The following is a 15,122-nucleotide window of genomic DNA, read 5'->3' on the forward strand; positions in this document are numbered from 1 at the left end:
CTTGTGTTTTTCTCTATACAGATTCATATTACATTTGGGGAAAAAAGAAAGCATTTTCTGTATATAAACCATTAGTAAAATTTCAAAATTCACAATGGGCAATACTCAGAAGAAACATTAACCATTTTCAAAAGATGAGTATTGCAATACAGGAAGAATTGTCACAAATAGGAAAATCTAAATCACAATTAAAGAATGAAAAAGCAGAATGTGAGAGAGAACTCTATAGAAGCAGGTATGGATCTCATATGTTTAAAGGAAGGTTTGAAAGCATTTCTCTTACAATGAAACATTGTGACATATATTTTCTTATAGTAAGAGGAATTCTGAGGATTAAATAGTTTTTTTTTTTTAAATAATGTATAACTTAGAGATTCTGTATAGCTGTCTTAAACAACCCAAGGTAGGTTATTTTAAATTCCATTTAAAACTATAGGTGAAATGATATTTTAGTAAAATCTTAGGATTCGTATGTGGAGACTTTTAGATCAGTGCCAAAGTATCTACAATCTATGTATATTGCTACTGCCAGACAAATTTTGAAATCCTAATATGTTTCTTTACTTGTGTTTTTCTCTATACACATTCAGATTACATTCAAGAAAAAAAGGAAGTACTTCCTGTACATAAACCATGAATAGAATTTGTAAATTCAGAATTTACATAACTCAAAAGAAATGTTAATGATTTACAAAAGATGGCTATTGGCCTACAGAAAGAATTGCTTCAAAGAAGGAAAACTAAAACACAGTTAGAGAATGAAAAAGCAGAATGTGAGAGAGAACTCTATAGAAGCAGGTATGGATCTCATTTGTTTAAATAAAGGTTTGAAAGCATTTCTCTTACAATGAAACATTGTGACATATATTTTCTTAGAGTAAGAGGAATTCTGTGCCAAAATATCTACAGTCTATGTATATTGCTACTGCCAGACAGATTTTGAAATCCTAATATGTTTCTTTACTTGTGTTTTTCTCTATACAGATTCATATTACATTTGGGGAAAAAAGAAAGTATTTTCTGTATATAAACCATTAGTAAAATTTAAAAATTCACAATGGGCAATACTCAAAAGAAACATTAACCATTTAGAAAAGATGAGTATTGGAATACAGGAAGAATTGTCACAAATAGGAAAAACTAAATCACAGTTAGAGAATGAAAGAGCAGAATGTGAGAGAGAACTCGATAGAAGCAGATATGGAACTCATATGTTTAAAGGAAGTTTTGAAAGCATTTCTCTTACAATGAAACATTGTGACATATATTTTCTTATAGTAAGAGGAATTCTGAGGATTAAATAGTTTTTTTTTTTTTAATAAAATAATGTGTAACTTAGAGGTTCTGTTTACCTGTCTAAAACAACCCAATGTAGGTTAGTTTAAATTCCATTTAAATGTATAGACAAAATGATATTTTAGTAAAATCTTAGGATTCGTATATGGAGACTGTTAGATCAGTGCCAAAATATCTACAGTCTATGTATATTGCTACTGCCAGACAGATTTTGAAATCCTAAATGTTTCTTTACTTGTGTTTTTCTCTATACAGATTCATACTACATTTGGGGAAAAAAGAAAGCATTTTCTGTATATAAACCATTAGTAAAATTTAAAATTCACAATGGCCAATACTCAGAAGAAACATTAACCATTTTCAAAAGATGAGTATTGCAATACAGGAAGAATTGTCACAAATAGGAAAAACTAAATCACAGAGAATGAAAGAGCAGAATGTGAGAGAGAACTCGATAGAAGCAGATATGGAACTCATATGTTTAAAGGAAGTTTTGAAAGCATTTCTCTTACAATGAAACATTGTGACATATATTTTCTTATAGTAAGAGGAATTCTGAGGATTAAATAGTTTTTTTTTTTTTAAATAATGTGCAACTTACAGATTCTGTTTATCTGTCTAAAACAAGCCAAGGTAGGCTATTTTAAATTCCATTTAAATGTATAGACAAAATGATATTTTAGTAAAATATTAGGATTCGTATATGGGGAAACTGTTAGATCAGTGCCAAAATATCTACAGTCTATGTATATTGCTACTGCCAGACAGATTTTGAAATCCTAATATGTTTCTTTACTTGTGTTTTTCTCTATACAGATTCATACTACATTTGGGAAAAAAGAAAGCATTTTCTGTATATAAACCATTAGTAAAATTTTAAAAATTCACAATGGGCAATACTCAGAAGAAACATTAACCATTTTCAAAAGATGAGTATTGCAATACAGGAAGAATTGTCACAAATAGGAAAATCTAAATCACAATTAAAGAATGAAAAAGCAGAATGTGAGAGAGAACTCTATAGAAACAGGTATGGATCTCATATGTTTAAAGGAAGGTTTGAAAGCATTTCTCTTACAATGAAACATTGTGACATATATTTTCTTATAGTAAGAGGAATTCTGAGGATTAAATAGTTTTTTTTTTTAAATAATGTATCACTTAGAGATTCTGTATAGCTGTCTTAAACAACCTAAGGTAGGTTATTTTAAATTCCATTTAAAACTATAGACGAAATGATATTTTAGTAAAATCTTAGGATTCGTATGTGGAGACTTTTAGATCAGTGCCAAAGTATCTACAATCTATGTATATTGCTACTGCCAGACAGATTTTGAAATCCTAATATGTTTCTTGTGTTTTTCTCTATACAGATTCATATTACATTAGGGGAAAAAAGAAAGTATTTTCTATATATAAACCATTAGTAAAATTTAAAAATTCACAATGGGCAATACTCAAAAGAAACATTAACCATTTAGAAAAGATGAGTATTGGAATACAGGAAGAATTGTCACAAATAGGAAAAACTAAATCAAAGTTAGAGAATGAAAGAGCAGAATGTGAGAGAGAACTCGATAGAAGCAGATATGGAACTCATATGTTTAAAGGAAGTTTTGAAAGCATTTCTCTTACAATGAAACATTGTGACATATATTTTCTTATAATAAGAGGAATTCTGAGGATTAAATAGTTTTTTTTTTTTTTTTTTTTAAATAATGTGTAACTTAGAGATTCTGTTTAGCTGTCTAAAACAACCCAAGATAGGTTATTTTAAATTCCATTTAAATCTATAGACAAAATGATATTTTAGTAAAATCTTAGGATTCGTATATGGAGACTGTTAGATCAGTGTCAAAATATCTACAGTCTATGTATTTTGCTACTGCCAGACAGATTTTGAAATCGTAATATGTTTCTTTACTTGTGTTTTTCTCTATACAGATTCATATTACATTTGGGAAAAAAGAAAGCATTTTCTGTACATAAACCATTAGTAAAATTTAAAAATTCACAATGGGCAATACTCAATAGAAACATTAACCATTTAGAAAAGATGAGTATTGGAATACAGGAAGAATTGTCACAAATAGGAAAAACTAAATCACAGAGAATGAAAGAGCAGAATGTGAGAGAGAACTCGATAGAAGCAGATATGGAACTCATATGTTTAAAGGAAGTTTTGAAAGCATTTCTCTTACAATGAAACATTGTGACATATATTTTCTTATAGTAAGAGGAATTCTGAGGATTAAATAGTTTTTTTTTTTTTAATAAAATAATGTGTAACTTAGAGGTTCTGTTTACCTGTCTAAAACAACCCAATGTAGGTTAGTTTAAATTCCATTTAAATGTATAGACAAAATGATATTTTAGTAAAATCTTAGGATTCGTATATGGAGACTGTTAGATCAGTGCCAAAATATCTACAGTCTATGTATATTGCTACTGCCAGACAGATTTTGAAATCCTAATATGTTTCTTTACTTGTGTTTTTCTCTATACAGATTCATACTACATTTGGGGAAAAAAGAAAGCATTTTCTGTATATAAACCATTAGTAAAATTTAAAATTCACAATGGGCAATACTCAGAAGAAACATTAACCATTTTCAAAAGATGAGTATTGCAATACAGGAAGAATTGTCACAAATAGGAAAAACTAAATCACAGAGAATGAAAGAGCAGAATGTGAGAGAGAACTCGATAGAAGCAGATATGGAACTCATATGTTTAAAGGAAGGTTTGAAAGCATTTCTCTTACAATGAAACATTGTGACATATATTTTCTTATAGTAAGAGGAATTCTGAGGATTAAATAGTTTTTTTTTTTTTAAATAATGTGTAACTTAGAGATTCTGTTTAGCTGTCTAAAACAACCCAAGGTAGGTTATTTTAAATTCCATTTAAAACTATAGACGAAATGATATTTTAGTAAAATCTTAGGATTCGTATGTGGAGACTTTTAGATCAGTGCCAAAGTATCTACAATCTATGTATATTGCTACTGCCAGACAAATTTTGAAATCCTAATATGTTTCTTTACTTGTGTTTTTCTCTATACACATTCAGATTACATTCAAGAAAAAAAGGAAGTACTTCCTGTACATAAACCATGAATAGAATTTGTAAATTCAGAATTTACATAACTCAAAAGAAATGTTAATGATTTACAAAAGATGGCTATTGGCCTACAGAAAGAATTGCTTCAAAGAAGGAAAACTAAAACACAGTTAGAGAATGAAAAAGCAGAATGTGAGAGAGAACTCTATAGAAGCAGGTATGGATCTCATTTGTTTAAATAAAGGTTTGAAAGCATTTCTCTTACAATGAAACATTGTGACATATATTTTCTTAGAGTAAGAGGAATTCTGTGCTAAAATATCTACAGTCTATGTATATTGCTACTGCCAGACAGATTTTGAAATCCTAATATGTTTCTTTACTTGTGTTTTTCTCTATACAGATTCATATTACATTTGGGGAAAAAAGAAAGTGTTTTCTGTATATAAACCATTAGTAAAATTTAAAAATTCACAATGAGCAATACTCAAATATTAACCATTTAGAAAAGATGAGTATTGGAATACAGGAAGAATTGTCACAAATAGGAAAAACTAAATCACAGTTAGAGAATGAAAGAGCAGAATGTGAGAGAGAACTCGATAGAAGCAGATATGGAACTCATATGTTTAAAGGAAGTTTTGAAAGCATTTCTCTTACAATGAAACATTGTGACATATATTTTCTTATAGTAAGAGGAATTCTGAGGATTAAATAGTTTTTTTTTTTTTTTTTTTTTTTTTTTTAAATAATGTGTAACTTAGAGATTCTGTTTAGCTGTCTAAAACAACCCAAGGTAGGTTATTTTAAATTCCATTTAAATCTATAGACAAAATGATATTTTAGTAAAATCTTAGGATTCGTATATGGAGACTGTTAGATCAGTGCCAAAATATCTACAGTCTATGTATATTGCTACTGTCAGACAGATTTTGAAATCGTAATATGTTTCTTTTTACTTGTGTTTTTCTCTATACAGATTCATATTACATTTGGGAAAAAAGAAAGCATTTTCTGTATATAAACCATTAGTAAAATTTAAAAATTCACAATGGGCAATACTCAAAAGAAACATTAACCATTTAGAAAAGATGAGTATTGGAATACAGGAAGAATTGTCACAAATAGGAAAAACTAAATCACAGTTAGAGAATGAAAGAGCAGAATGTGAGAGAGAACTCGATAGAAGCAGATATGGAACTCATATGTTTAAAGGAAGTTTTGAAAGCATTTCTCTTACAATGAAACATTGTGACATATATTTTCTTATAGTAAGAGGAATTCTGAGGATTAAATAGTTTTTTTTTTTTTTTTTTTTTTAAATAATGTGTAACTTAGAGATTCTGTTTAGCTGTCTTAAACAACCCAAGGTAGGTTATTTTAAATTCCATTTAAATCTATAGACAAAATGATATTTTAGTAAAATCTTAGGATTCGTATATGGAGACTGTTAGATCAGTGCCAAAATATCTACAGTCTATGTATATTGCTACTGCCAGACAGATTTTGAAATCGTAATATGTTTCTTTACTTGTGTTTTTCTCTATACAGATTCATATTACATTTGGGAAAAAAGAAAGCATTTTCTGTACATAAACCATTAGTAAAATTTAAAAATTCACAATGGGCAATACTCAAAAGAAACATTAACCATTTAGAAAAGATGAGTATTGGAATACAGGAAGAATTGTCACAAATAGGAAAAACTAAATCACAGTTAGAGAATGAAAGAGCAGAATGTGAGAGAGAACTCGATAGAAGCAGATATGGAACTCATATGTTTAAAGGAAGTTTTGAAAGCATTTCTCTTACAATGAAACATTGTGACATATATTTTCTTATAGTAAGAGGAATTCTGAGGATTAAATATTTTTTTTTAATAAAATAATGTGTAACTTAGAGATTCTGTTTACCTGTCTAAAACAACCCAAGGTAGGTTATTTTAAATTCCATTTAAATGTATAGACAAAATGATATTTTAGTAAAATCTTAGGATTCATATCTGTAGACTTTTAGATCAGTGCCAAAGTATCTACAATCTATGTATATTGCTACTGCCAGACAGATTTTGAAATCCTAATATGTTTCGTTACTTGTGTTATTCTCTATACAGATTCATACTACATTTGGGGAAAAAAGAAAGCATTTTCTGTATATAAACCATTAGTAAAATTTTAAAATTCACAATGGGCAATACTCAGAAGAAACATTAACCATTTTCAAAAGATGAGTATTGCAATACAGGAAGAATTGTCACAAATAGGAAAATCTAAATCACAATTAAAGAATGAAAAAGCAGAATGTGAGAGAGAACTCTATAGAAGCAGGTATGGATCTCATATGTTTAAAGGAAGGTTTGAAAGCATTTCTCTTACAATGAAACATTGTGACATATATTTTCTTATAGTAAGAGGAATTCTGAGGATTAAATAGTTTTTTTTTAAATAATGTATAACTTAGAGATTCTGTATAGCTGTCTTAAACAACCCAAGGTAGGTTATTTTAAATTCCATTTAAAACTATAGACGAAATGATATTTTAGTAAAATCTTAGGATTCGTATATGGAGACTGTTAGATCAGTGCCAAAGTATCTCCAATCTGTATATTGCTACTGCCAGACACATTTTGAAATCCTAATATGTTTCTTTACTTGTGTTTTTCTCTATACAGATTCATATTACATTTGGGGAAAAAAGAAAGTATTTTCTATATATAAACCATTAGTAAAATTTAAAAATTCACAATGGGCAATACTCAAAAGAAACATTAACCATTTAGAAAAGATGAGTATTGGAATACAGGAAGAATTGTCACAAATAGGAGAAACTAAATCACAATTAAAGAATGAAAAAGCAGAATGTGAGAGAGAACTCTATAGAAGCAGGTATGGCTCTCACATGTTTAAATGAAGGTTAAAAGCATTTCTCTTACAATGAAACATTGTGACATATATTTTCTTATACTAAGAGGAATTCTGAGGATTAAATACTTTTTTTTTTAATAAAATAATGTGTAACTTAGAGATTCTGTTTAGCTGTCTAAAACAACCCAAGGTAGGTTATTTTAAATTCAATTTAAATCTACTGACAAATTGGTATTTTAATAAAATCTTAGGATTTGTATGTGGAGACTGTTATATTAGTATCAAAGTATCTACAGTCTATATATATTGCTACTGAACGATAGATTTTGAAATCCTAATATGTTTCTTTACCTGTGTTTTTCTCTATACAGATTCATATTACATTTGGGGGAAAAAGAAAGTATTTTCTATATATAAATCATTAATAAAATTTTAAAATTCACAATGGGCACTACTCAAAAAAACATTAACCATTTAGAAAAGATGAGTATTGGAATACAGGAAGAATTTTTACAAATAGGAAAAACTAAATCACAATTAAAGAATGAAAAAGCAGAACGTGAGAGAGAACTCTATAGAAGCAGGTATGGATCTCATATGTTTAAATGAATGTTTAAAACCATTTCTCTTACAATGAAACATTGTGACAGAAAATTTGAGGTTAAGAAATGAAAACAGAAAAATCTTTACAATAATGTAATGAGCCCTACAATGAATCCCTTTTACTTAATGGGGTATGATCCATCTTCCTGTTTGAAATACTTTCCAATGGGTGCCCACTCTTGTTTCCTCATGATATTTTTGAAGCACAGATTGTTCTTAATCAACATGTATTTATCAAGTACCTTGTGTGCGCCAAGTACTTTTGTGGGCACTGAGGCTGAAAGACAAAAATCTAGTGCCATCCGTAATTTACATTCCATACAAGAATACTGAATGCAAATACAAATGTAAACACAATAAAGTCACAGAAATTTGGAGCAGGAAGCAGGGCATCATTTTCAAAGGAAAGTAGTAGCAGCAACTTCATTTAGAAGAAGGTAGGGAAGCAGAATTTCAATAGAAACAAGACATTCTCATGGAGGGAGGAGGTTAGAAAAGCAGCAGTGCACTCCAGGCTGAGAAGGTACCCTGCACAAGGGTGTGGTTTTGGGAAATGGAGTCCTGTGTCCTGGTGGGTAGAAGCAAAAGAAGAACACTTTAGACTGTAGACTGCAAGAAGGGGAGTAATATCTAATAAGGTTAGAAAGGTAGATTCTGTTTCTGATAGGCCATAAATATCTGCTTGTTCAAATTCCTCAGTACATGTCCTAGTGCCCCGCTATATGCAGAATACTTTGTGAAACTTGAGGGCAGATAAGAGAAGAATATGACATGGCCTGAGCTGTCACGGAACTTACACCCTTGGAAATGGTACTGTTTCTCTTGGTGACCTCATCAGCTCCCCATGAGTCCCCTTCACACCCTTGTGAAGGAATGATTTCCACAGTGATATGTACTCAGCCCTAGTCTCTCTCTTGAGCTCCTTCCATATGTCACTAAGGTTTTTTGGACATCTCAAATGGGACGTGCCACATGCATCTTAACCTTGACCTAACTTGTCTTTTCTTCCTAAGCTCTCTTCTCTTCTGAATGTCCCTGTTATCAGTGACAGTGCCTTCCTTCGAGTCACCCAGGACTGCAACCTTAATAACATCCTTAACTCCTCGTTTTGATAATGACAAATTTTCTGCCGTTTGAGCATCTCTCGTAACAGTCCATTTCTGTCTAATAACAATCAATATAATGCAGGCATTCTTTGCCTCTTGCTTATATTATTGCACTTGCCTTCCTCTTTCTTTCTCTGAATGAAGACCTTCCACACACTAATCCATTCTTCAAAGCTGCCAAAGTGATTTTCCTCAAGCATCAGTCTTACCATGTCATTTCTAATCCTCTTCTAGAAGTACTGGCTCCCTCTCACCTCCAAGATCAAATAAAACCTCCTTTTCTTGCCTCTTAAAGGCCCTCATAATTTTGCCCTTTCCTGCTTTCCCAGTTTTCTCACACTTTACTCCTTTTCCTAACTCTGAGATCCAACTACACTGGCCTACCTGCTATTCTTTTTCTTTGTTTTCAGAGCTTTTTTCCCCTATGGCCCACAAAGACTTGTTTAAATAGTTATTTTTTAAACATTTTGAGTTCTACATTTTCCCTCTTCCTCCTCCTTGCCCCCCCCTCTTTAAAACAATAACCAATCTGACATTGATTCTTTAGATGCTGTCATGTAAAACATTATTTCCATATTAGTCATGGTGTGAGAGAAGAAACAATTTAAATGGGGAAAAAACCCATGAAACATCTAAAATGAAAATTGCATACTTTGACCTGCATTCAAGCTTCATCAGTTCTTTCTCTTGATGTGGATAGCATTTTTCATTATGAATCCCTTGAGAGCATCTTAGATCATTGTATTGCTGGAAAGAGATAAGTTATTAATAGATGAGTACAGTATGCTAATTCTGATCATTTAACCTTTTATTATTTCATATAAGTCTTTCAATTTTCAGTCCCATTAGAAATGAAGTGCCTTCTTTTCCGATGTTACCTCTCAGATATTCGATATGTAACTTGCTTTCATCAATGTTATTGATATATTTAACCATTTAGAACATAAGCACCTTGAAGGGAGGGATTTGTGTTTTTGACTTTGTTTATACCTCCAATGCTTCACACAGTACCTGGTACATAGGAAGCACTTAGTGAATGCTTGTTTACTAATAATGACTGACTTATTGGGAGTTCTATAATATACAATAATCGTTTATAAACAACATGCATAATTTATAACCTTGTATAAAAAGGAACTGCATTGAAGACCTAACAGGGACAGCAGCCTTTCTCCCTCCCCGCCCTTCCCCCAACCCCACACCCTGTTCCCCTTTCTTCCCTTCCATCCCCCCCCCTTTTTTTTTTTTTTTTTGCTTTCTTCAAATCAGATCAATCCCTTCCAGTAATTTTATCATGCCTGACAATCCTAACAGTGCATGATCATTCTCCAGGGGAACTGTGAGAGGAAAGAAAATGCATCTTCTTCTTATAAGTACCCTTATTCATATAAGGGCAGATGCAAAGAACTTTTTCTGAAAAATAAAAAGTAAAAAACCTAATGTTTCTATCAGATATAAGAAACTATATATTCTACCCTCCACCATTCCCCCACCTTCCCATGTGAATTGCACATGAAAAGGTTTATCTGCTACATGGCTTTGAAGGTTTTTATTTCTGAAGGCGGAATGGGGAAATCAGACTGAAAGGAATGGTTTATGATGAGCAAGGAAGAAGATAGCATTTGGTCCATGCTTGAAAGAAAGATGTGTGATATAGGGAAAAGAACTTTGTGGTTCTACAAACCAAGTGCCAATCCTTTTCTCAATAACTACTTTTTATGACTTAACTTACTTAACCTCTTTGGGTCTTAACTTTCCTCAACTGCAAAATGAGGTGGTTGCATTAAACAGTTCCTAAGACTTTTCCTAAGAGTATTCTATGATAATCATAAATACATTCAGGAAAGTAAAATATTTATTTCATATAAGCTAATACTACTATATGAAATCAGTAATAGAAATTCTACATACATATTTCTATCAGGATACAATAAGAAAACTTCCACAAGAACTTGCAGATTCCCAAAAAAATGAGTTTAGAAGAGATTCTGTTACATCAAACAGTTTTATACATGAAGCAAAAACTACAGGAGAAAGTAGATGAAACCACAAATCAAGTCAGTAATTTGTTATTGATTAATAGAAGGTTTTCAGTAGAATACTTTTTTAACCAATAGGATAATATATTTTCTGATAATTGTGCCTGTCATTTAAACTAATAGAACAAGACCGATAATATCTACCATTTGTACCCATTTATACCATTTTTATATTGGGATAATTATTTTCCCCCATAATATCCTTACTAAAGAATGAGATTTTTTTGACTGAGTAATAAGTATATCATACATTCAGATACATGTATGTGGCTGTATATATAAATATATCGATACACACACACGCAGGCTACTTGGTGGAAATATGAATAGAACTTTGCATCTGAAGTTGGAAAGATCTGGGTTCAAAAGTGGCTTCAGAAAATATGGGGAAGTTACTCTAGCTTTCTTAGCTTCTTTAACTGGAAAATGAGGCTAATAATAGCATCTGTCTCCCAGAATAATTGTGGGAATCAAATGAGAAAAGAAATCTGAAGCACTTAGCACAATGCCTGGTGCATAGTAGGTACTTAGTGAATGTTTGTTTCTCTTGTTTCATTCTTTTCAAAACTTATTGTTTCATTTTGGTATGCTGGAGAAATATTTCTGCTTTTCAGAAATCAATATTGGAATGAAATAAATTTTGTTTCCCAAATCAATTTTTCCCTCTATCACTCAATTTTCTTTTATTTTCCTCCCATTCCTTTTGGACCACATTGATTAAAATATTAACTTTTTAAAAAGCCCTTGTGTTGAAGCTGTCATTAAGAAGCTAGATGTGGACTGAACTTCATAAGGAAGCAATCAGTCTGTGTCTATATGTGTCTATAAATGCATTCACAGCAAATTGTTTCTTCCCTTTTTTCTTTCCCTGAAGTACCTAAACTATATAAAAAGTGGGTAATTTTTTTTCTTTTTTGTTCAATAACTAGTCCATCAATTAATGAATGTCAGTACTGTGAATTATGCTATGACAATTTCTGATTAGGTTAACAAGAATATGGGAAAGCCATGCTCTCTTGTCCTTGAAGAATTTAAAGTTTCACTGAAAAGTCAGTGCAAAATAGGGAAAATTTCATTACAATACAAGGTATCATGGAAATAAGCACCAAATGAGTTGTTATATAAGTTAAGTAAGCATTTATTTAAGAGAGCAAGAGTGAAAGAGATAGAGAGAGAGAAAGAGAAGGGGAAGGGGGAGAGGGGAGGAATGGATGGAAGGAGAGATGGAGGGAGACCGAGAGATAGAAAGAAAGATCACTGTGGTTTTAGGTTAGATCAGCGAGTACTTAATCTAGTCTTCTCACCAACATGAAAAAAAAAAAAATACCCATTGCAAAATTTCTAAGTTAGCACCTCTGTTGAAAGAGCAATTGCCAAATAGCTAAATTTAATAACATCTTTAGATAATTGCATAAATATAATTTGTCAAAAATCTACATCGGAAAGTTACTTTTCCAAAGACACTTTTCTTTGAAACATGTATTTGTCCTTTGAGCAGCAGTTTCATTATGTAGCTTTATAATCAACATTTCATTTTACTCAAGACACCTCTGGTGTAGTGTATTGGTTTGGAATTAAGAAAATTAGGTTCAATTCATTCTCTGTAATTTCTAGCCAGAAGACCCCAAGAAACTTTCTTAAGTGTATTTACCTCAGACAACTAATTAGGGTTTCTATTCTAGATGGCTGTGATCTACACTAATGAAGCCCTGTGCTATATTTTAGTACATTTTACATATTGGGTGTATATGCCAATTTAAAATCAAAGTGTATTAAATATAGTCACATTTGGAATATAAGAATACATAACTTTGTGTCTATGCAATGGGCTACTACTTGATTAGTAAAATTTTATGAAATTTTAATACTTATGTACAGGCATCTCTAATTCAGAGTTAAGGATAAGATTGTGATTTAATTTTTAAAGTTGAAATATTTGAAACATTTTGTTTGGGAATTTTTTGCTGCAGAAATCTCAAAAAGAAGATAAGCAGAAACTGCAGTATCTTAAGGAGAGGGGAGATTATATACAAAAGTAAGAGTTAAAGCATTTTTACAATTTAGTGTTATGACTAGTTATAGAGCAAATCAAAATTCGCAATAGAACATAATGCAAATCTACTTTTTTCCAAGGGAAAAGAGGAATAATCTGCTTAAGTAGAACTTATTTTGAGATGAATAAATAAATTGAACTCAGCATTGGGAATGTAAATATCAAAAGTATCTTGAACTTCAAGCACTATTTACCTCCTATAAAGTGACGGACACTTTGGTCCTGAGAGTTTCAGGGAAGTAGATTGTATGACATCTTTCAAAATAATTGGTGTTTATGTTGTCACTTTTTTCTAGTGCTGCACTTTGATCATAATGGAAATCATCAGCAGAATTTCAAAGGATAAAGCATATAAATTATTACTAGAAAATTATTATTTTCCCCCTCAAGATCTAGACTTGAAGTAGTGTAATCTAATGTATCGACAACCTGCTTCCAAATCATGGAAAGTTTTGTTAGGTTTGTAGATCTGACTTATTTGCTGTTTATCGTGGGCCAGTCACTTTGTTTCCCACAAAATTCTCTAAAAGTATACATTGAAGAACTGCCACAGGTACACACTGCTAGAAAGTGTTTCCCCATGAAGAGTTCCCTCTTTCAGTCAAAAGTTTTTGTCTTATTACATGCCCCTCAATAAAATGTCCCTTCAAAAAAAATCTTGACTAATTGTGCCTTATGAGGATTTTCCCCCTAAGAATAACATAATGTCCTTTTTTTCATATCCAATTGCTAGTATAGCATATAATTATAAGTTAACGTCTCTCTAAGGAATGATCAAAACACAGATTTTCTTTAAAAAAAAAAAGACAAGTAGCTGATTTTTTGATCTCTAGAAACAATCATAAGGGAATTGAATTAAGTAAGGAGAGTTCAAACTCTGAGTCTGTGACTCTGAATCACAATCTGAACCTCTCTGTGCTGGAAGGAAACTTTGGAAGACATGAGCTTGCAGGTGTGAATAGGTGGGTAATACTTTCCTACAGTAAGGAAATCACAACTCCCAATCACTGTGATTTCAGATCATAATCATGTATGTTTGAGAGTGTCTTTAAAAAAAAGATATTTTTGTCTAAATAATGTCATTGTATTTTAGGAGATAGGAATAATTACATGCAAATAAAAGTTTCTTAGAAGGATTTCTTAGAAGTTTTCCTGATATTTGTGTCCCAGATTCCAAATAGTATCTGTGTTTGATCTCTATGGTTTTGCATATTCCACAGTATGGAATTTACCTCCACCTCTTGCAATCCTTAGCTCACCCAGTGTAAGCTCACCCCCCAAAAAGCACTGCCTCTTCCATAAGCCTGTGTTTTTTTTTTAACTCCTTATTTCAATTACTTTATATTTATTCCCAGTATTGTGCATTCATTTATTTACCTGTGCATGTTGTGTTCATTGGAATAAAATGAAATACCTTAGGACGCATTTTTTACTTTGCTCTTTAAATCTAACTTCCAGGCTTTGCAAGTGAAGTGCTGAACCTTATAAGAAACTGTTAAATTAAATTAACTATAAAAAGTTCTTCAAAGTTTTGAATTGTTGACAATATATTCACTTGTAGGCTTAAAATGGAAAGTGCCACATTTGAAGATTCAGAAAAGCAGCAAGTGGACAAGACCGAAAAATTTCCCAACTGTTTTTTGCAATTTCTTCTTGTAAGTCATCTGTGGGATCTAATTTTTCTCATATGAAAAATACTTTAAGTGGTAGATTACACTGCTTCAACAATTCTAAGTTGAGGGAAATTCCATTTCTTATTGTTCTTTTTTTTTTCTTTTAAATAGCTTTTTCACCTTTGCATAATCTTACACCCCACATTTTTCTCTCTCATCTCTCCCAATATATCAAGCAATCCAATATAAGTTAAACATATGGAATCCTTGTAAACATATTTCCATATTCTTCATGTTAAGCAAGAAAAATCAAATCAAAAAGGAAAAATATGAGAAATAACAAAAATCAACCAAACAGAGGTGGAAATATTATGCTTTGATCTACATTCGGTGTCCACAGTTTTCTTTCTGGACTTGTATATCACTTTTCCTCACAAGCCTAATGGCATTGTCTTGAATCACTTCATTGTTGAAAAGAGCCTAGT

General features: G+C 31.3%; 1 long non-coding RNA gene across 1 annotated transcript; it reads right to left on the reverse strand.

Moving 5' to 3' along the window:
* Window positions 1-7,807: 7,807 nt before the first annotated feature.
* LOC127564437 (uncharacterized) lies at window positions 7,808-9,731 on the reverse strand. Its single transcript, XR_007954271.1, has 2 exons — window positions 9,585-9,731; window positions 7,808-8,394 (listed from the first exon to the last, which is right to left on the reverse strand). It is a non-coding gene; the product is annotated as an uncharacterized LOC127564437 (long non-coding RNA).
* Window positions 9,732-15,122: the final 5,391 nt, after the last annotated feature.

This window comes from Antechinus flavipes, chromosome 5, assembly GCF_016432865.1.
Source record: "Antechinus flavipes isolate AdamAnt ecotype Samford, QLD, Australia chromosome 5, AdamAnt_v2, whole genome shotgun sequence".
Taxonomy (NCBI): Eukaryota; Metazoa; Chordata; class Mammalia; order Dasyuromorphia; family Dasyuridae; genus Antechinus; species Antechinus flavipes.